Genomic DNA, 23,493 nt, shown 5'->3' on the forward strand with positions numbered 1-23,493 from the left:
ATAACTTAATAGCTAATTACAACAATAACAGCACATATAAAACAGTTGAAACATATAATAAGACGAAGATTTAAATTATGATATTATATATAATTAAACAATCGTAAAATCTTACTACATCATTATTCGTAAATATCTTCATCGGTATCCTGACGAACCCATCCAAATTGTGCACTAGTACTAGGGATATTATCGTTTAAGTTTAGTTCTGGAAAGGGTAAAGTTACTGATCTATCTTCGATGTTATCTCTACTTCCACTGCCCATATCAAACAAGTCTCTAGGGATGTTACGGAGTACAACGTACCAACCCTCATCAGTTGGATCTTTTGAGTAAAAAACTTGTTTGACTTGAGATGAGAATACATACGGCTCATCTATCAGTTGTTGTCCTGTGTGAATCAATCGGTCAAAGTTCACCATTGTAAAACCAAATTGATCTTGCTTAATTCCACGAGCTGTATTAACATCGGCCCAATCACCACGAAATAAGACAACTTTCCATTTGCCGTAGTAATCCAACTCAATTATGTCAGTAAGTTGTCCGAAATATTCCACATTTCCCTCGACAGGATTATTGTCCCTAGCACTAGCATAACTCGTAATTGCAGAATTGACAACAATTCCACAATTTTGCGTTCTCCTCAACCTCTCGCGATATTTTGTATGAAATCTGAATCCGTTGATGAGGAACGCACTATATCTTTTAACCACTCGATTTGGACCTTGGGAGAGCCATTTAACATCGTCGTTTACGTTCTTCCCGCTCCAAACCTATTGAATGGAAAGTAAACTGAGTAATTCATTTGTTATGAGAAAACAATATTATTTGTAAGCGGAAGCTCGAACTGCATACCGTTTGGCTTAACCATTCATAAAATGATTCTGTAAACAACTTATTGATATCTCGATGTTGTGTTCTTCGGGAGCGCAAACGAGATCTCAATATTTGTTTGTACTCACTGTGTTAAAAAAATGTGATCTTTGTTAGAAGATAAACAATTATTAGTTTGATAAATATTTATCAAATTTGTAGAACTTACTTCCGTAAAGGTTCCAATAAATCATGGTGAAACAGAACATATCGATGTGCTTGTACCCACGATAAATGATCTAATTCTGTAATTTCAACTTTTCCGATTGGTTCTCCAAAACTTTGGAACAAATAAGTATCGGCTAAGTTATGGTCCGTGAGTCCAGCATTCCTATTTGGTCTGTTTAACCTTATTTCAACATCTTCCAAATATCTTGAGCAGAAGGTCATACATTCTTCTGCCAAGTAGCCTTCAGCAATCGATCCTTCTGGATATCGCTTGTTGCGGCAGTAAGACTTTAATTTGGATAGAAACCTAAACATAATATACAACATTTCTTAATTATTGAAACTAAAGGCATAAAGGTGAATGAAGGAAAACTTTAAAACTTTTAATTAACACCTTTCTATGGGATACATCCATCGATAGAAAACGGGTCCGCCAAGAATTACTTCGTGCGGGAGATGGATTATCAAGTGAACCATAATGGTGAAGAAGGAAGGTGGGAAGATTTTCTCCATGTTGCATAAAATTAAAGCGGTTCGATCCTGTACCTTCTGAAGTTCTTGAACGTCCAAAACTTTGCCACAAATGGCTTTCATTATGTTGGATAGTTCAATTATACAAGACGTCACCTTCTTGGACATACAACATCGTAGAGCCACTGGCAGTAAATCTTGCATCAAGATGTGATAGTCATGTGATTTTAGCGAATATAATCTTCTATCTTTAACACTAACACATCGAGATATATTTGATGCATACGCATCTGGAACCTTTATATCCTTCAACACCGTGCAGAACAATTCTTTTTCCGTCTTTGACATTGAAAAAATAGAAGGCGGCAACCGATATTTCCCATTCGGAAGTGGATTGGGATGAAGATCAGGTCGGATTCCCATTTGGACTAAATCAAGTCGACTCTGAAGATTGTCTTTTGATTTTCCGTCGACATTCAAAACTGTACCCACAATGTTCTCGCAGACATTTTTCTCAATGTGCATAACATCAAGATTGTGTCGTAGAAGGTGATGCTCCCAATAAGGTAACTGAAAAAAAATACTTCTTTTTTTCCACAACTCCGCCTCATTAGGATCGTCCTCTTCATCAGAGTCATCATCAGCTTCATCATTGGATCTTCTATTTCTTTGCGTGTTTGGCGGTTGGTTCATCTTCCCATAAATAAAATTCATATCTTCCAACATGAACAAGATTTCAGAGCCACTGGTCTGTGAAGGAGCTTCTCTGAACTCTTCAGTACCGTCAAATACAGAACTCTGAAATCTAAATCTATGATTTTCCGGTAACCACCGACGATGCCCCATGTAAGAGAACTTCTTCCCATTGTATAACCATTGCGAACATGTTTGTGCAGCACAACAAGGACACGCATAACGACCCTTGGTACTCCAACCGGATAAATTGGCATAAGCGGGAAAGTCATTAATGGTCCACATTAAAGCTGCACGTAAATTAAAGTTCTCCTTTCTCAGCACATCGTATGTCTCAACACCAACCCACAATTGTTTTAACTCTTCAATAAGTGGCTGCAAATAAATGTCGATATCATTCCCGGGCCCTTTCTCTCCAGGGATAATCATAGATAAGATTAGGGAAGATTGCTTCATGCAAATCCATGGAGGCAGATTGTAAGGAACAAGCACTACTGGCCAAGTACTGTAGGCAGTGCTCATGATCTTGAAAGGATTAAATCCATCAGATGCTAGCCCAAGCCTCACACTCCTAGGATCGCTTGCGAAGCTTGTAAATTTATTGTCAAATGATTTCCAAGCTAAAGAATCTGCCGGATGCCTTAGTAATCTATCAACGGTTCGTCCATCATGGTGCCATGTCATTGACTCCGCTGTCTTCGACGATAAAAAAAGCCTTTGAAGCCTTGGTATCAACGGAAAATACCGTAAAATCTTGGCTGGCTTCTTCCGTGACTGTGCATCATTTTCATCGTCGTTCCCATCTTCTGTGTTTCTACTTGTCCAACGAGAGTGGCCGCATACATGACAGCACTGTTGGTTTCTCCGATCGCCCCAATACAACATGCAGTCATTTGGGCAACTATGGATTTTGTTATACCCAAGGCCTAAATCTTTTATCATCTTCTTCATATCTTTGCAGGACCGAGGGATTTTTGCAAACGGGAACATTTCTCTCAAAAACTCTAACAGCATTGTCAACGAGTTTCCCGTCCACCCTCCCAAACACTTTAATTGAAAAAGACGAACACAGAAGGACATCTTTGAAAATTTTGATCCCTCATACAGTTCTTCGTTCATGTCATTAAGTAGCGCGTAGAACTTCGCCGCTTCTCCATTCGGCTCTTCATGACGTACACTACTTCCCGGTTCGGTAAAAGTATTTCCACCAATATTACAATCATCAGAGGCCATAAAGTCCGCTGGGAATGATTCGACACCATGATTGTGCATATTAAATGCATCCCGCAACATACCTTCCATGTCATCCCCTCTACCAGACTGATGGTAAGCAGTATCAGGATAAGTTACATCCATACTTGAAGAGGAAGTACTAGGCGGGCATTCTCCATGAAATAACCATTGTTTATAACCCCGAACAAACCCATCAACAATTAGATGCTCGTATACAACTTCACGATAATGCCAGTTTATGTTGACACACTTCTTACACGGGCAAAGAATCATGTTCTCTTGGCTTGCATATTGAAATGCAAAATTTAGAAAAGTCTGTACTCCATTTCGATAACCGTCGCTTACCCTTAACAAATTCATCCAAGACCGGTCCATTTCTTAGATCTTGAAGTCTGATTTTCACCAGAAATTGCAATGGTAAGTTATGTAAGTTATGTAAGTTAAATGTATTATGTAAGTTAAATGTAAGTTGTAAGTTATTATGTATTATGTAAGTTGTAAGTTAAATGTATTGTGTAAGTTGTAAGTTAAATGTATTATGTAAGTTGTAAGTTATTATGTATTATGTAAGTTGTAAGTTATTATGTATTGTGTAAGTTGCAAGTTAAATGTATTATGTAAGTTGTAAGTTATTATGTATTATGTAAGTTGTAAGTTATTATGTATTGTGTAAGTTGTAAGTTATTATGTATTATGTAAGTTGTAAGTTATTATGTATTGTGTAAGTTGTAAGTTAAATGTATTATGTCAGTCAAATGTATTATGTAAGTTGTAAGTTAAATGTATTATGTAAGTTGTAAGTTATTATGTATTATGTAAGTAATGTAAGTTAAATGTATTATGTAAGTTGTAAGTTATTATGTATTATTTAATAAAATAATATATAATTTAATAACATTACTAATATAATTATTAATAATATTTAATAAAATAACATTTTATTTTAATAGTCAATTTTAATATTCCACATATTTTTTTTATAATTATTAATAATATTTAATAAAATAACATTTTATTTTAATAGTCAATTTTAATATTCCACATATTTTTTTATATTTTATTTTATCTTTTATGATAACATGATAACAAAAATTAATTATAAGGTATACTCTTTAATAAATGGTTTATTTATAGCAATCTTTTGGTTACGTAAGATATGTATGATGTAAGTATAGCACTTTTATGCATCTTATTTATAATTATTTAAGTAATAAATTTAAGTAACATATTTAAGTAATAAATTTAAGTAACATATTTAAGTAATAAATTTAAACAAATTTTAGTAAGTAATGTATTTTAGTAAGTAATGTATTTTAGTAATAAATTTAAACAAATTTTAGTAAGTAATGTATTTAAGTAATTAATAAATTTAAACAAATTTTAGTAAGTAATGTATTTTAGTAAGTAATGTATTTTAGTAATAAATTTAAACAAATTTTAGTAAGTAATGTATTTTAGAAATAAATTTAAACAAATTTATGTAAGTAATGTATTTTAGTAAGTAATGTATTTTAGTAATAAATTTAAACAAATTTTAGTAAGTAATTTATTTTAGTAAGTAATGTATTTTAGTAATAAATTTAACATTCAATCGCATAAATGAGAACTAACGTCGATAATTTATTAATTGACAAGATCCTTGAAAATCGATAATTTGTTCACTTTAAAACGAATCCACTATTTGCCCATAATTTATTCACTTACTCAAATATATAAACTGATTTAAGAATTTTAATCATTTGCGTAATTATTTTTGTTTGGGTAAAAAATACGTACAAGAATTACAATCATAGTTTATACCTTGCAGTTATGGAAAAATTTGGCAAAGTAACATGCAAATTGAGCCAGCAACATATAAATAAAAAATGATAAATAAACCAATACCGACAGCGTAAAAAAAATTTTTTTAATTAAAACTCCCTTTTAAAACTCAAAAATAATAATTAAAGTAACAAAATCCAAAATTTAAACATTTGGAGGTGTTTTTTTAAGAAAACCGAGGTGGGAAACATAGGAATAAATACCTCAATTTCCTGGACTTCGAAGCAAACTACTGCAAAAAATAAAAATAAAAAGGAAAACATAAGTAAGTTAGTTCCAAATAAACAGGAAAGAATTAGTATAAAACTTAAATATAACAAAATCCAAAATCCATCATGTACAACGCTATTAAACTTTAAGTTATTTTATGAGTTTTCTTCCAAAAAAAATCTAAACAAAATAATCACAATATGTCATGCGTTGATAAATTATAATGTAGAATTAAACCAATCATGATTGGACATATGTCATGTGTTGATAAAAATAATTAATGTTATCTTCAATACTCAATTTTGAATCATATATGAAGTTTTAAAATTAACTATAAAGATTCATAAAACAATTATATGGGGCGGGTGACAGTTTATGAACAATCTTTCAAGTGAGATTATTCAGCCGTCCATAGTTTAACTTAGTCACTCCCTTTATCCAACTTTTAACCAAAGGAACATGTACATGTTAAACTTCTTTAATTGTAGGCTTCTTTTAGTTATAATCGACATCAGATTCAGTCGTTTTGAGGCTCTTCCAAGTTGGTTCATTCCTAGGCTTTTAACAAAATCTAACTTTTTGAAACCCCATATTGTACATGATTCATCATTTTCTTCATCCCTTGCCAACATTGTTTCCAAAAGAAAACAAACCAGAAAAAGCAAAATCTGCTAAAGAACAGAACAATATCAGGTTGTTTAATGTATTAAAGGCAAACTAGATTCCCCAATTTGGTAAGAAAGGCATATATTCTCGATAACACAATAACCAAGACTACATATATACTGACATATAAAACAGTTTTGCTTATTGTCCTAGTTGCCACATATGTTTAAAAGGAACCCAGATTAAACTCTAGAATCCACAGCCATAAAGATGATAATACATTAGTTACCCATTAGTTACCCACTAGTTACCCATAGTTTGAGATATTCAAATTTAGTTACCCATTAGTTACCCAAATACTACCATTAGTTACCCTTTTATGCTTCTCCAAAAATCGCTGTAATGGAGAAACAGCAGGCTAAGATGAATACTTTTGAACAATATAGTTGGAATCCCCCCTCATCTCCAATCATGGAAATTGAAAGAGAGAAAACCTCAAAACCACTTGAAATAAAATAACATCTGAACCATTGCCTTCACAATTACAAATCAGATTCTAAAAGAAGCTAAAATACCTTGATAAAAGTAAGGAAATTATTCTACACATATCCAACTCTTCATATTTTACAAATGCAATCTAATTTGGCAAAATACCTCACCATCAAAATCTGAATATAGAATTAACTAATATATGAGATGATAATGCATTTGTAGGATTTCCCTATTTTGGAGAAACTAATATGATAATGGATTAGTTGGCTAAATGATTCTCAAGTAAATTAAGAAAATAGAAAAGAGCAGTGTACTAAATAAAGAAAATAGAAAGAATAGCAAACCAGAAAATAGTAATGTACCAGTTTGAAAGGGTTACTGATGCTGCAAACTAACAACACCCAATTACTTCTGCATTGTTTGGGGACGGTCGCAAAAGAAGACAACATCAATGTTTTGTATTACAACCAAGCAGACGAGGCAGAAAGAAAAAAAAATTATAATTTTTTCCCACACTAAAAATATAACTTACCGGTGGTTGCGGGAGCAGAGAGAGACGGTGACGGTGACGGTGATGCAGTAGATGAGACGGCGATGGTGATGAAGCAGGCGACGGTCACGGTCACGGCGAAGCTGGTCGGGTTTGGGGAGATTAGGGACTAAGGAAGCTAGGGATTTCGGCTAAACAATTGGGGGAAACTGATGAAGAAGAATCGGGTTTTGCCTGGTTAAAAGGGCTGGAAAGAAAACGACGTCGTTTCGGTAGATAAATGAACCCACTGATAGCGGCGTTTGTAAATAAGCGCCACAAAATGTCCACATAAACGAAGTCGTTTCAGGAACAGACAGTCAAATTTCTGGCGTTTTGGCATAAAACGCCACTCACAACATTAAAAAACGACGACGTTTTCAATGACTAAACTAACAAATTTGCGGCGTTTCTAAATAAGCGCCACTAAACAAACCCAAAAACGATGACGTTTCCCAAACAGTTATGACAAAATTAACCCATTTGCGGCGTTTATTACAAAGCGCCACAAAATAAAATTACAAACGATGTCGTTCCTCAGCCAGTTAGTCAAATTTGTGGCGTTTAGGCATAAGCGCCACTCAATTAACAGTGACTAAACGACTAACGTTGCGGCGTTTACACAAAAGCGCCACTAAATTAACCGTCCAAACGGTGTCATTTTTAAAAAAGTATGACAAGTGTTAACATTTTACAAACCTCTGTATCAAATTAAACTTCATGTAAACAATTGAACATTTAATCATTATTCATGTACGGTTTTGGGATTTAACCCATTTTGGTATATATTTATATTTTTAAATTGATAATTTATATATATCTTTTTAGATTCAGAAAATATAAAAAACTTAAATTAAACCCTAAACCCTAAATTAACCATAATTAATCCTAAACCATATTTTCAAGAATTCGTGTTGCTAATGTTAGTGTGTAGTACAAAACATATATTTTAACCTTAAATTATAAATGCAAACCGTTAACCACAAGCATCAAGCCCTAAAACACTAATTAACCTCTTAACATGACTAAAGCGGCCTAAACCTCAAACCGTAAACTCTAAACTTCTAAACCCTAAACACCAAAACCTACTTCATAAATCCTAAACTCAAAACTCTAATATTCACAAAATAATAAACATTATATAATGATTAAACCTAAAACCCTAAACTATATACAATATTAAACTTTTTAACTTATAATAATCATTGAACCTTAATCACTAAACTCTCAAACCCTAAACCAAAAACACTAAACCTACATCGTAAACCCTAAACCCTAAACTCTAAACCCTAAACTAGAATTCAAAAATAATAAACATTATATAATATCCTATTTCCTACATTATATAATAACCTACATTATATAATAAACTACATATATAATAATCTAGCGGCGCTTCCCACAACGCGCCGCTAATAATATGTTTTACCGGCGTTTTACCATAAGCGCCACAACTGGTAGTATACATCAAGACCAAAGCGCTGCGTTTTGGTTAATGTTTTGCGGCGCTTTACAATAAGCGCCGCTAATACTATGATTTAGCGGCGTTTTCAAATAAGCGCCACTAATCGTAATGTACCTCAAGACCAAACTCTGCGTTTTGGTTAAGAAATATTGCGGCGCTTTTCACTACTCGCCGCTAATACTATTCTTTAGCAGCGTTTTAATATAAGCGCCACTACTGCTAGTATACATCAAGACCAAAGCGCTGCGTTTTGGTTAATATTTTGCGGCGTTTTCCAATAAGCGCCACTAATCCTAATATACCGCAAGACCAAACTCTGCGTTTTGGTTAAGAAATCTTGCGGCGCTTTTCACTACTCGCTGCTAATACTATTCTTTAGTAGCGTTTTAATATAAGTGCCACTACTGGTAGTATACATCAAGACCAAAGCGCTGCGTTTTGGTTAATATTTTGCGACGCTTTACAATAAGCGCCGCTACTACTATGCGTTAGCGGCGTTTTTAAATAAGCGCCACTAATCCTAATGTACCTCAAGACCAAACTCTGCGTTTTGGTTAAGAAATATTGCGGCGCTTTTCAGTACTCGCCGCTAATACTATACTTTAGCGGCGTTTGAATATAAGCGCCACTAAGGCTACTATACATCAAGACCAAAGCGCTGCGTTTTGGATAAGAGCTTTTGCGGCGCTTGGTAGTAAACGTCGCTAAAGATGTTCTTTTACGGCGTTTATTCAAAAAACGACACTGTATGTCTGACTTTTACCGGCGTTTTATTAGAATCGCCGCTATTGATACATCTTCAGCGGCGTTTTATGATTTGCGCCGCTAATTCTCGATTTTTAGGGCGTTTTTAATCCAAACGCCACAAAAGGTGCCGCTAAAGGTCTGTTTTGGTGTAGTGTCATTTTTATTTACTTCAGGTTACATTTTAGTTACTTATATTTGAAATATTACGTTTTAATCACTTATGTTATAATATTATAACATTTTAGTCATTGAGACATTAATTGTCGTTAACGGTATAATAGTTAGTTGACAGGTCAAGTTAAATTATCATTTCAAATAAAAATTTTAAGTGAAGTTATACAATTGGTCCCCATATTTTTTTCATTTTGAGTAATTTATTTTCTTTCAACTTTTCTTTTCTTTTTTCCTTATTTTGCATTCTCTTCTACTTCTCCATTTGTTTTCCTCCCTTCTCCATTTCTTTAACGTTGTTTTTTTTATGTTTTTCATTTGTTAAAACTTTTTTATATTTATGAAAAAAGAAAAGGCGAAAGCTTAAACCAAAATAAAACTTTTTTCTCATATTCTCACCCCACAATTACAAACCCTCATCATCCATCACCGTTTTAACGAATCAATTTGGATATCTCAATAACCTAGTCCAATGGCTCACCTGACTCGAAGACCTCGCTAGTCGTGACTTATGGCGAGCCACCATCAACAAAGTTTCTTGAGCTCATTCCCTCAACCTCCTAACCAACCTCCATGGCCACCTTATCTATCTTACCTACAATATTTTGTCCTCTCAAAATTATATAGTTTCACGAATTCTTCAAACAAGCTCTACACTCTCAATGATTAAAGCGACCACAATACGAAATTTGCCCTCAACTTTACCCAAACTAGTTTAGTTCCATGGTTCTTTTCTCTCTTCGATTCATCCATGCTCGGCTTTCAATCAAGCTTGCTTGGGAATATCCAAGAAGGTTTAGATCAATTTTATCATTTTCTTAATTTATTTGTAAGAAGATAAAACAAAAGGAAAGGAATAATTTACACGATTCTATAAAAATTTGGAAATGGAAAAAATTTATTTTGAATATAAAGAATTCAGTTTATGTTTAGATTTGATTAAGGATATGGTTTTTTATATTGATGAGTTAGATCCAATTTTAGTTTCAAAATTAGGTTATATTCAAATCAAGATTTGATTGAGAATGATTGCTATTCTGTTTTGAGTTAAATTCAATTTAAGAATAATGTGAAAGAAACAAGGACCTTGTTTATTTCGTAGGTAAAGATTATGTTTCTACAATGAAGAATATGAGAAGAGGGAAAAATAAAGGGAAAGAAGAAAATGAAAATAAAGAAATAAAAAGAAAAATTAAATTGTTCAAAAAAAATAAAAGTATAGGGACTAGTTTTGACAAATGGAAAATATAGAAAAACTATGTTAAAAGAAATGGAGAAATGAAAAACTCTTTTTATAATTATCAAAATAGTCACTTTTGTTTGTCTCATGTTACATTTTAATCACTTATGTTTGAAATGTTACGTTTTAGTCACTTACGTTATCGTGTTGTAACATTTTAGTCACTGAGCCATCAATTATCGTTAATAGTGTAACGGTAAGTTGACGTTGCATGTTAAATCATCATTTTAAACAAAAATTTTAGGTTTAATTATACAATTGATCCCTATATTTTTTTTCGTTTTGAGCAATTTAATTTTTTCTTTTATGTTTTTAACATTTTTTTTATTTTCCATTCTCTTCTACTTCTCCCTATATTTTCCTCCCTTCTCCATTTCTTTTAACATAGTTTTTCTATATTATTCATTTGTTAAAACTAGTTCCTATACTTTTATTTTGGTATTGGGTATTTCTTGTACGTTCTGTTTAATCTTTCTTTTGATTAGTTTTTAATATGTTTTCAACTTAGGGTAACAATTTTGTATTGATCTTCAATGAAAACCCAAAATAAAGATTATTTTTTTAATCTTTTTTTGCTTATTATAGACAATTATGAATTGGGGTTTCTGATATTTTACAAATATTGCTGAAGCTATGCAAAGGATCTAAAAATGGATTATTGTGGTGATTTTATAAAATTGCTTGGACCTGGTATTTCAATGAAGATTCTATAAATTTGGTTAACCCTTCTGATCTTAGTGAAGATTCTCATCAATGTTTTTGGTAGAATTTAGCTTGGTGTTCTATTATATATTGAAGAAGAATCGATATTGATTAATTCAATAGGATCGATTTTATTCATCTTGCAGTGATCGAAAACGATCTTTGGGTTTACACAAAGAGTATGTAATCAAAGATATTTGGCTTTAACAAATAAAGAAATAAAAGAAAAAATTAAATTGTTCAAAAAAAAGTGTAGGGATTAATTTTAACAAATGGAAAATATAGAAAAACTACGTTAAAAGAAATGGAGAAAGGAGGAAAACAGAGGGAGAAGCAAAAGAGAATGAAAAAAAAAAGAGTTAAAAGAACATAAAAGAAAAGAATTAAATTGCTCAAAACGAAAAAATATAGGGATCAATTGTATAATTTAACCTAAAATGATAATTTAACGTGTCATGTCAGCTTACCATTACACTGTTAACGACAATTAACGACTTAGTGACTAAAATGTTACAACATGATAACGTAAATGACTACACTACAACAAATTAAGCTTTTAACAGCGTTTTTAGTGGCTTTTGGATCGAAAACACCGCAAAGGTCGAACTTATAACAGCGATTGTATTGAAAAATGTCACAAATATATACCATTAGTGGCACTAACCGAAAAACGCCGCAATAAGTCATTATATAGTGGCATTTGTGGAAATAGTGTCGCAAATAGTACATATTTAGCGGCATTTTATGCTATGCGCCGCAAAGGTACACCGAATGGGAGCGGCGTTAGCGACGTTTTTCCCATAAACGTTGTAAAAGATAAAGCAATAATGGCATTTTTGCATAAACGCCGCAAAAAGTTAAAAACAATAGCGGTGTTTTTCTCATAAACGCCGCTAAAGGTAAAGCAATAACAACATTTTGCCAATAAATGCCGCGAATATTTTTATTTTTTACTGAAATGACACCTTTTTGATAGCTGACCCCCAACCTTTATTCCCTTAAATCATTTTCCCCAAATTCCTAATTTAATTTTTCCCTAATTCCCTAACTTAATTTTTTTTCCCATCCGTCTATTGCTGGTCGTCTGTCTGGTCATCCGTCTGCTGCATCACCATCGGTAGTGCATTTGCCATCAATCTCTGTCTCCTTCATCGACGCTGCTTCGTCCATCGCAAAAGGATTTTTGATCGTGGTAAAAGAAAACCCTAAGTTTCCTGAAAGTTAGAACTCATTTGATTTGTATCATTTTTCTCATTCACATTATCACTTTTAGGTTTTTTATTTATTTATTTTATTCTTAATGAACACAACATGCAGGTCTATTACAGTATGTTTTAACTTCGTATAGTGCTTGTTAAAGCATAAAGCTATCTTTTGCATGTATAGCCCATTCAATATATTGTTAATATTACCTTGTTATTTGTCATGATATTGTTTTTTTTTTATGTTTCATCATGCTATCAATATTCATGAAACCTGCACCTGGTGTTCATAGTGTTACTCAATTAAGTGGGTTCTGTTTAAAGTGATAGAAGGATCTGTTTCCTTCTATCTGGAAAATAATTCTATGATGGATTCTCTTACACTTGAATGCTATTCCAGTGCAATTGGAGCTCTTTTATCCAATCAGTTCATAGAAATTTCCAGTAATTTGCTTGGTTAACTCTCTTCATAAAGTATTTTGTTGATAACTAGTGCAGTTTATAGTCTGGTTAAAATATTGTCATCCAAATGATTGTCAAGTGCACCTTCTATTTTCAATCTTCAATATTCAATATGCATCATCAGATATAGTATCACACTAAAAATATATTAGGCATGAATGAAGACAAAGAAGGGATCTTTAATAGCGTTACCAGTTTTCTAAGCTCAAATTTTACCATTCATTTTTGCTTTGTTTATTGTTGGTAAAGAAAAAAATTGTTATGGAAGTGTGTCATAATTTTTAAAGTAGCGAAGTTAGGCTCCTTCCGGTTGGTGCTTTTTCTATTTACTGTTTTCTATATAAAGTTAAAAGCAAAATATTGTATATTTTATTTTACTTTAGAGTTTATTTTTATACAAGAAAAGTAATGACATGAACAACATTGTTCATACTTAATCATTCTTTTATCTCAAATTGTTTAAGAGTGGGAATTTCATTCTCGAAACAGTAGAATGTCTTGTTAGCAACAACAACTAAGAACATTTACTCTTAACAAAAATAAGTTGGCTTTTGTTATTTGTCATGTGTGTTTCTTGTGAAGCTCCCCCACATTTTAATATATGCTTTTAAATCTACTCTGTTATAAAATCGTCTGGGGGGGTCTTGTTTAACAACATTCATGCATGCAGGAATGCTCATCTTGTACACTTATTGCTGAAAACTTTGCAATGGCATCGCCTCAGATTTTGGCAGGACCAGGATTCAACCAACTTTTGGTACTTATTGCAGTTTCTTTAGAATATTCAATTGTTTTCTTCCTTTTTATCTTTATGATTTTATATATTCTATCATTAACTAATATTTTCCTATTTATTTTTCAAATTAATCAAGAGTGATACTTATGGAAGCAACTAGCTCATAACAATTAAAGCATTCACTTGCACTTTGCAAGCAATTGAATCAAAGGTTGCCTATTCTTTGTGGTTATCATATTTAGCAGTAAGTATTTAATATCAGAGTTACTTTTTGATAAAACCAAAACTTAAAGGTCAAAATAGTAAATAAAAAATTAAATGCTAAATTGCTGGAACTAAAAATTTTCAATGAATTATAACATTTCGAGCTGATATGGAATTAAATTATTTGATCGCTATAACAACTTAGGCCTGCTGGACAGTATAAGAAAATCACATTAAGTTGAAATTATTGTATAAGAACTTAAAGAAAAATGATTGACAATACAATCTTTGCAATGTTCGTATTCGCAATAATTACATTGCAATGTTAGGGGCGAAGTGCTTACTTTATAATTATGCTCCTACTGTGTGATAGTTATAATAGTGAAGAATAGTATATATGTTAATGTTCTAGGGATATGATTTTATTCCAAAATTTTTGGAGTGGTGGTTTGATTGGATAAATTAATGCGTCTGTTCAATATTTTTTATGCTACTTTGTTGTTGTTTTTCTTCTTCCGCAAAAGTTGCCAAAAAATAAATGCAACTAAGAAAAGCAAAACCATTTCACTCATGATCCGACCTTGTTGACTCAGGCTAGTATAGTTGAGTTTTTACATCAGCAAGTTCTCTCAACAATATTTAGATCTGGCGTATGCTGAACTGTGATAAAGAAACGATTTGAGAATCCTTGACCATTCTTGATATAGAGCACGATTTTGCAGGGCAATTACTGAGCTCCAAAATTTCTATTTCTTTCTCTTTTTTGGTCAGACCGGATTATTTTTTACATATATTGCTTTCCTATATCAGTTAATAGTTTATAGTTTTTGTGTGATTTTTAGTTATTTTTCTTTGCTTAGTTTTAGTAGCTATTTATTTATCCTTCTCCAAGTTGCCTTCTTTGAATGTTGAATTGTGGATCATTTTGTTTAGACTTTATTTTTAGTTTATCTTTTACATTCGATTCATTGTTAATTTTTGAGAGAGAAATTTGTATATAAGTTTGTTGCTCAAAGGCACTAAAGGTATCATTGTCAAATTTTATTATTATTATCATTGTGGATGGGATTTCAGCTTAATCAAAATAATGAAGTAAAAGCGGATTTTGAGTTCTTAGATTTAAGTCTTATTAGGGTGTATTCAAATTTTCTTCAATGATCGAACTTGAAATAAATATCAATTAAGAACTTGATTATTATTATTTAAAGTATTTTCTCTGCCTTTATTAGTTCAGTTAAAGTATTTTCCTGAACCTGGTCTTGTGTAGATTCTGAAGTTGAAATATTTTTAAATTTTGCCACTTGGTATGCATGGATCGATTTTATACAATAGTATATTATCTTTATCAAAGCTTGTTATATGCAATTGATCTTCTTTTGGAGATGATGTTGACTGTGGTTTGAATGTGGCATATGCATCCCAAGTTAATAGTTGAAAAGAGTTCATATCTAAGTGCGGCATCTCAGGTACATGTGCAAGACTTAATTCCACTATGCATTCACCAATTTGCAATTTTGCATATGCATCTAACTGCTTGGTATTGAATAAATTTAAATAACATGAATTAATATATATTAATGTCAATTTATCTTATCATTTATTTATTATGTTTTTTTATTAAAACAGTGAATTGGATCCATACAAAAGAAGTATTCGATAGGCTCATTTGAATTGCCTAATCAAACAACTCCATTTTAAGCTTTCATTAATTGCATTTGTAAGTACCTCTTCTTACTTACATGTTTTAATTTAATTGAATTAAAATTTGAAAATGCTTGTTTATTTTGATTTGGTTGTGATAAATTTATTACATATATGTTTTAATTAGAAATAGAGAATTAGAAAACAACTGAATTAGATACTTGATATATATTATCTATTTTAGTACAATGACATTATTTAAATCTATTTAGAACACTTAAGTAACCGTAATTTATTGTCAACTTTAGACTTCAAGAACTACGAAATGGATAAGAGTTGGATGGATTTGTCAAAGGTAAGCAACGACTATCGAAATGGAGTACAAACTTTTCTAAATTTTGCATTTCAAAATGCAAGCCAAGAGAATATGATTCTTTGCCCGTATAAGAAGTGTGACAACATCAATTGGCCTATTCATGAAGTTGTCTACGAACATCTAATTGTTGATGGCTTTATTCATGGGTATAAAAAAATGGATTTTCCATAGAGAGTGTACACCTCGTAGAACCTTTTCAATGATTAATCCAGCTTATCCTCATAATGCTCACCATCAGTTTGTTAGAGAAGATGACATTAAAGGTATGTTGCGGGATGCATTTAATATGCATAGTTATGATTTGCAATCTAGTCATGGTTTGCAATCATTTTCACCTAAAATTATTGCATCCAATGATTTTGATATTGGTGGAACTGCTTTTACCAAAACGGGAAGAAGTGAACCTAATCAAGAGCCAAATAGAGAAGCGGAAAAGTTTTACAAGTTACTTAATGAAATGAATTAAGAACTTTATGAGGGATCGAAATTTTCAAAACTGTCCTTATACATTCATCTTTTTCACTTAAAATATTTAGGAGGGTGGACCAGAAACTCTTTTACACTACTATTAGAGTTTTTGAGAGATATGTTTCTTTTTGCAAAAATCTCTCATTCATGCAAAGATATGAAGAAACTGATAAAGGATTTAGGCCTTGGGTATGACAAAATTCATAGTTACCCAAATGACTGCATATTGTATTAGGGTGATCGAAAAAACCAACGGCCTTGTCATGCTTGCAGTAAATCTCGTTGGATGAATAGGAATGCAAAAGATGTGAATGAGGATGAAGGTGAGGCACAGTCAAGAAAGAAGCCAGTAAAGATTTTACGATGTTTTCCACTAACACTAAGGCTTCAAAAGCTTTTGATGTCGTCAAAGATAGCCGAGTCTATGAGGTGGCATCATGATGAACGAATCGATGATGGATTATTAAGGCATCCTACGGATTCTTTAGCTTGGAAATCATTTGACAGTAAATTTCTAAGCTTTGCAAGCGATCCTCAGAATGTGAGGCTCGGGCTAGCATCTGATGGATTTAATCCTTTTAAAATCATGAGTACTTCGTACAGTACTTGGGTTGTAGTGATTGTTCCTTACAATTTGCCTCCGTGGATTTGCATGAAACAATCTTCTTTTATCTTATCTATGATTATCCCTGGAAAGAAAGGTCCCAAGAATGATATTGACATTTATATGCAGCCACTTATTAAAGAGTTGAAACAATTATGGGCGGGTGTTGAAACATATGATGTCTTGAGAAAGGAGAACTTTTATTTACGTGCAGCTTTGTTGTCAACTATTAATGATTTCTCGGCTTATGACAATTTATCTAGTTAGAGTACCAAAGGACGTTATGCTTTTCCTTGTTGTGCTGCACAAACATGTTCAAAATGGTTATATAATGGGAAGAAGTTCTCTCATATGGGGCATCATCGGTGGTTAGATGAAAATTATAGATTTAGATTTTAGAAGACTCTATTTGACGGTACTAAAGAGTTTAGAGAAACTCATGAGTAGACCATTGGATCTGAAATCTTGTTCATGTTAAAAGATATCAATTTTAGTTATAGAAAGATGAATCAATCACCCAACACGCAAACAAAGAAAAGATCGAGAGAGGCATATGTTGGCGATGTTGACTGGCAGAGTGATGATGAATCTAATGAAAAGGATGATCCCAATGAGGCAAACTTGTGGAAAAAAAGAAGTATTTTTTTAGTTGCCTTATTGGGAGCATCACATTTTGCGAAACAATCTTGGTGTCATGCATATTGAAAATAATGTTTACGAGAACATCATCGAGTCAATTCTCAATGTCGATAGAAAATCGAAAGACAATATTAGGAGTCAACTTGATCTAGTTGACATGAGAATTCGGTGTAATCTTCATCCCCAATTACTTTCGAATGGAAAATCTCGGTTGTCGCCTTCTATTTTTACAATGTCGAAGAAAAAAAAAGAAGTGTTCTGCACGGTTTTGAAGGATATAAAGGTCCCAAATGCGTATGCATCAAATATATCTCGATGTGTGAGTCTTAAAAATCGAAGACTATATTCCTTAAAATCACATGATTATCACATCTTGATGCAAGATTTATTGCCAATTGCTTTATGCTGTTGTATGTTAAAAAAGGTGACGCCTTATATAATTAAACTATCCAATATAATGAAAGCTATTTGTGGTAAAGTTGTGATTGTTGAATAACTTGAGAAAGTACAAGATCGAGTTGCCTTGAATTTATGCAACTTGGAGAAGATCTTTCCACCTTCGTTCTTCACAATATGGTGTACTTGCTAATCCATCTCCCTTATGAAACAAAACTTGGTGGACCATATTTCTATCGATGGATGTATCTTATAGAGAGATACTAATTTATTTACAAAGTTTTTATTCATTCATAAATATACTTTTAATTACAACTTTTGATAATGTTGTATATCGTGTTTAGGTTCCTATGCAAATTGAAGTCTTATTGTCATAATAAGCATTATCCAGAATGATCAATTGCTGAAGGTTACTTAGCTGAGGAGTGTATAACTTTCTGCTCTAGATATTTAGAAGATGTTGAAACAAGACTGGATAGGCCAAGTAGAAATGTTGGGCTCACTAATCATAACTTAGCTGAAACTTATCTATTTTGAAGTTATGGACAACCAATCGGTAAAGTTGAAATTGCACACATAAATGATAGATCTTGGGTACAAGCATATCGATATGTTTTTTTTCACCACGATTCAATTGAACCATTATGCAAGTAAGTTTTAAAATTTGATAAATATTCATATTTTTCATTTATTTATTTTCTAATCAAGTAATCCACTTTTTAACATAGTGAGTTTAAACAAGTCTTGAGATCTTGTTCACGCTCCTGAAGATTACAACATCAAGAGATTCATAAGTTATTCATAGAGTCTTTTCATGAATGGTTAGGGTAGACGGTATGCAACTAAAGCTTTCAATGAAAAATAATAATGTTTTCGTATAACATTATAATTAATCAATTTACTTTCAATTCAATAGGTTTGGAGTGGAAAGGACGTCAATGAAGAAGTTAAATGGCTTTCTCAAGGTCCAAATAGAGTACTAAAAATATATAATACCTTCCTCATTAATGGATTCAGATTTCATACAAAATCTCGCGAAAGATTGAAGAGGACTCAATTTTATGGAATAGTTGTTAATTCTTCAATTACAAGTTATGCTAGTGCTAGGGACAGTAATCCTATTGAGGGAAATGTAGAGTATTACGGACTTCTTACTGACATTATTGAGTTGTATTACTATGGCAAACGGAAGGTTGTCTTATTTCGATGTGATGGGGCTAATGTTAATATTGCTCGCAGAATTAAAAAAGATTAATTTGGTTTTACAATGGTGAATTTCTCTCGATTAATTCACACTGGACAACAATTGATAGACGAGTCGTATGTATTTTCTTCTCAAGTCAAACAAGTTTTTTACTCGAAAGATCCAATTGATGAGGGTTGGTACATTGTACTCTGTAACACTCCTAGAGACTTGTTTGACTTGGACAATGGAAGTAGAGATGACATCGACGAAAAATCAGAAACTTTGTCTTTTCCAGAACAAAACTTCAACAAAACTATCCCTAGTACTAGTACACAATTTCAATGGGTTCGCCAAGACGTGGATGAAGATATTTACGAATCATGATGTAGTAAGATTTTACATTTTTTTAATTATATGTAATATTATAATTTAAATCTTGATCTTGTTAAATATATCCATTACTATTGTTGTTGTAATTAGTTACTAATATTTCAATCATTTTATGTGTATTGCAGATAATATGCCTAGAAAAAGATTGCGAGATCTAAGTATTATTGAAATTCCTCCAAATTCAGAAGAAATAAATAATAATCAACAGACTGCTATTAGATCTTCAAATGTTTCGAATACAGTTGACAAACATAGAAATTCAAAGTAATGTTAACTTTAATTTACATTCATGTTGACTTTTATTATTGATTTTTGTTTCAAATTCTTATATTATCATATACAATTTTTTTTAGCTGAAAATGGTGAAAGGTGCAAAACTCGAGGACTTACGCTATTGAAGCGTGTCAAAGTATCTCGAAACAGTCATGGTCAGCCTATTGGATTAGAAGCTCGATTTTTAGCAGGATACTTGGGCATTATAGCACGAAATGTCAATCTGTTGCCAATCAACTACGAGTCATGGCATCATATGCCTGATAGTAACAAAAATCATGCTCTGATAATATTAAGGTAATAACGTGAATGTAATTTATAATACTTTGGTTTAATTTTCATGTATATTTACTTTCTAAACTTGTGTTATTTGCAGGAGAGATTTACTTTAGAGCTCTCGAATAATTATGTGAAGAAAGTATTAGCAAAAAAATGGAGAAATCATAAAAGTAATTTAAAAAAGGAATATTTTAAGAAAAATATAAGCCTCGAAGAGAAATTGTGAAATGTCTCGTCGGGAATGCTGAGGTACCAATGGGAAGATGCAGTTAGATTTTGGAATTTAAAGAAAGGAGAGGTATTACGTACTTCAAAACTCTTATAATTATTTCAGTTTATAGTATTTACTATATACGTAATAATAATTTCATAATGTAGGATCGTGAGCGAGTTGGAACTACAAGTAGGCAAAAACAATAGCTGGGTCAAAAAATTTTGCTTGTGTAGCTGATGACGAGGTATTTCGAATTTATTAATTGTGTCTAATATTAATTAATTTCTACTAAATAATATTTTTCCTACTATATTGTAGGAACTGCCGTCTGGTTAAAAAGTTGGATGCCTTCAGCTTTTTGACATTACACATAGAAAGAAAGATGGATCTCCTATGACTACTGAAACTGTAGAAATTATGGTATATTTACTTAACAAAGTTTGAATTATTTTAAATATTTATCATGTTTAATTATAATGGTTTAATTCGTCATTTGTAATGCAAATAATGCCAACTTATGTTGCATTTGCTTGATTATATATTTCATTTCTAACTCCTTAATTGATTTATGAGGAGAAACTAAAGGATAAAAGGGCGGAGTATGAAGCTATGGCTTCAAGTGATAGTTCTGTTAATCTGGACGACATTGATAACCGAGTTATTATTGAAGTTTTAGGTCTTGAAAGGTATGGTTGGGTTTGATTTCAAGGATTTTTCAATAGCCTACCCCAATATTTTGGATCCATCTCACAACAATGCATGCCTTCAGCAAATCAGGGTCAAGCTGAAGTTCAGAGGTTAAGAGACCAGATGGCTGAGATGCAAGCGAGCACAGTTGAGCAAATTGCTCAACTTAAAGCGAAGGTAGCATTGAGAGAAGCAGAGGTTAAAACAAAATATGATGAACTCCAGCTACAAATTAAAGCGGAGGCAACAGCGAATGAAGTAGAGGCAGCAACAAGGGCAGCAAAGGCAACAAGAAAATATGACGAACTCCAGCTACAGCTTCAAATTATGATGAAGATGTTTCAGTAGAATCAATCGCAGAATCCGCCATCTTAGACTTTTGTTTTCTTATTGTGAAAATATCTTAACAATATAACTTTTGAATATATTTTGTTATTTCAGTTAATAATTTAGATCATATACATATTTCTTTCGTGCTAGTATCATTTAGATTTGAAGTTTTTTGTTGGATTTGAAGTTATAGGAAAATATGTTGAAAATTCAGGTTCTATATGAAATAAAATGGGTTGGTAAAATCTGTTAATGTTAGTTGCGTTTTCCCAAAAACGCCGCTATAGAACATGGTCTTTAGCGGCGATTTTACTACAAGAGTCGCTAAAGAACATAATCTTTTGCGATGATTCTCGCTATAAACGCCACAACATGCTCGACTCTCTTGCAGCGTTTGTAAAAAAAAGTGCCGCTAAAGATCATGTTCTTTAACGGCGATTGTAATAAAAGCGCTGCTAAAGATCATGTTCTATAGCGGCATTTTCCCACATAAATGTTGCAAATTTTAGCGGCGCTTATAAGCGTCGCTATAGGGCCAAAAAAAAGCCACTAAAAACCTATTTTTCTGTAGTGTTCAAACATAATATTTTAAACATAAGTGATTAAAATGTAACCTGAGACAAACAAAAGTGACTATTTTGATAATTATAAAATAGTTTTCCATTTCTCCATTTCTTTTAGCATAGCTTTTCTATGTTTTCTATTTGTTAAAACTAGTCCCTATACTTTTATTTTTTTGAACAATTTAATTTTTTCTTTTATTTCTTTATTTGTTAAAGCAAAATATCTTTGACTACATACTCTGTATGTAAACCCAGAGATCATTTTCAATCACTGCAAGATGAATAAAATTGATCCTATTAACTTAACCAATATCAATTCTTCTTCGATATATAATAGAATATCAAGCTAAATTCTACCAAAGACATTGATTTGCTTACCATATTGATGTCAAGAACTAGAAACCATGGTAACCATAATGAGATCAGAAGGGCTAACCAAATTTATGAGAATCTTCATTGAAATACCAAGTCCAAGCAATCTTATAAAATCATCACAATAATCCATTTTTGGATCCTTTGTATAGCTTTAGCAATAATTGTAAAAGATTAGAAACCCCAATTCACAATTGTCTATAATAAGTGAAAAAAGATTAAAAAAGAATCTTTATTCTGGGTTTTCATTGAAGATCAATACAAATTTGTTATCCTAAGTTGAAAACATATTAAAAACTAATTAAAAGGAAGATTAAACAGAACGTACAAGAAATACCCAATACCAAAATAAAAGTATAGAGACTAGTTTTAACAAATAAAAAACATAAAAAAAAACTATGTTAAAAGAAATGGAGAAGGGAGGAAAATAGAGAGAGAAGCAGAAGAGAATGGAAAATAAAAAAAGGTTAAAAACATAAAAGAAAATTTTAAATTGTTCAAAACGAAAAAATATAGGGAGCAATTATATAATTAAATCTACATTTTTTGTTTAAAATGATGATTTAACGTGCAATGTCAGCTTACTGTTACACTATTAACGGTAATTAACGGCTCAATTACTAAAATGTTACAATAATGTAAATGGCTAAAACGTAACATTTCAAAGATAAATAACTAAAATATAACTTGAATCCAACAAAAATAACTATTTTAATAATTTATCTAAAATTGTATAGCGGTGGGATAACGATGTCTACCTAAACTTATCAGTATCCGTTTTTTTCATGACGAAAGCACCAAACCAATGGTATTACAACATGTGGAACTCTGATAGGAATGCTAACAGAACTTAAAACAATTATCCTGAAACTTTTTTTATATAAAAATTAAATAAAAACATAAAAAAGAAATTCATAATAAAAACAAAAAGTTCATAAAAATATGGCGTTGTTTAATTTTCCTTCATAAAAGAATTAAAACACATTAATCAAAAATTAAACAAAACGTAAAAAATAGAAACTAAAAATCAAACAAAAAAACCCATAAATC

At 31.8% G+C, this 23,493-nt stretch overlaps 2 long non-coding RNA genes across 2 annotated transcripts; both read left to right on the forward strand.

Moving 5' to 3' along the window:
* Window positions 1–12,421: 12,421 nt before the first annotated feature.
* LOC121225418 (uncharacterized) lies at window positions 12,422–20,551 on the forward strand. Its single transcript, XR_005923295.1, has 5 exons — window positions 12,422–12,613; window positions 13,756–15,742; window positions 19,851–19,989; window positions 20,079–20,295; window positions 20,375–20,551. It is a non-coding gene; the product is annotated as an uncharacterized lncRNA (long non-coding RNA).
* A 42-nt stretch (window positions 20,552–20,593) lies between these two features.
* Window positions 20,594–21,643, forward strand: LOC121225420 (uncharacterized). Its single transcript, XR_005923296.1, has 4 exons — window positions 20,594–20,735; window positions 20,810–20,911; window positions 21,077–21,177; window positions 21,261–21,643. It is a non-coding gene; the product is annotated as an uncharacterized lncRNA (long non-coding RNA).
* Window positions 21,644–23,493: the final 1,850 nt, after the last annotated feature.

This window comes from Gossypium hirsutum, chromosome D13 (assembly GCF_007990345.1).
Source record: "Gossypium hirsutum isolate 1008001.06 chromosome D13, Gossypium_hirsutum_v2.1, whole genome shotgun sequence".
Taxonomy (NCBI): domain Eukaryota; kingdom Viridiplantae; phylum Streptophyta; class Magnoliopsida; order Malvales; family Malvaceae; genus Gossypium; species Gossypium hirsutum.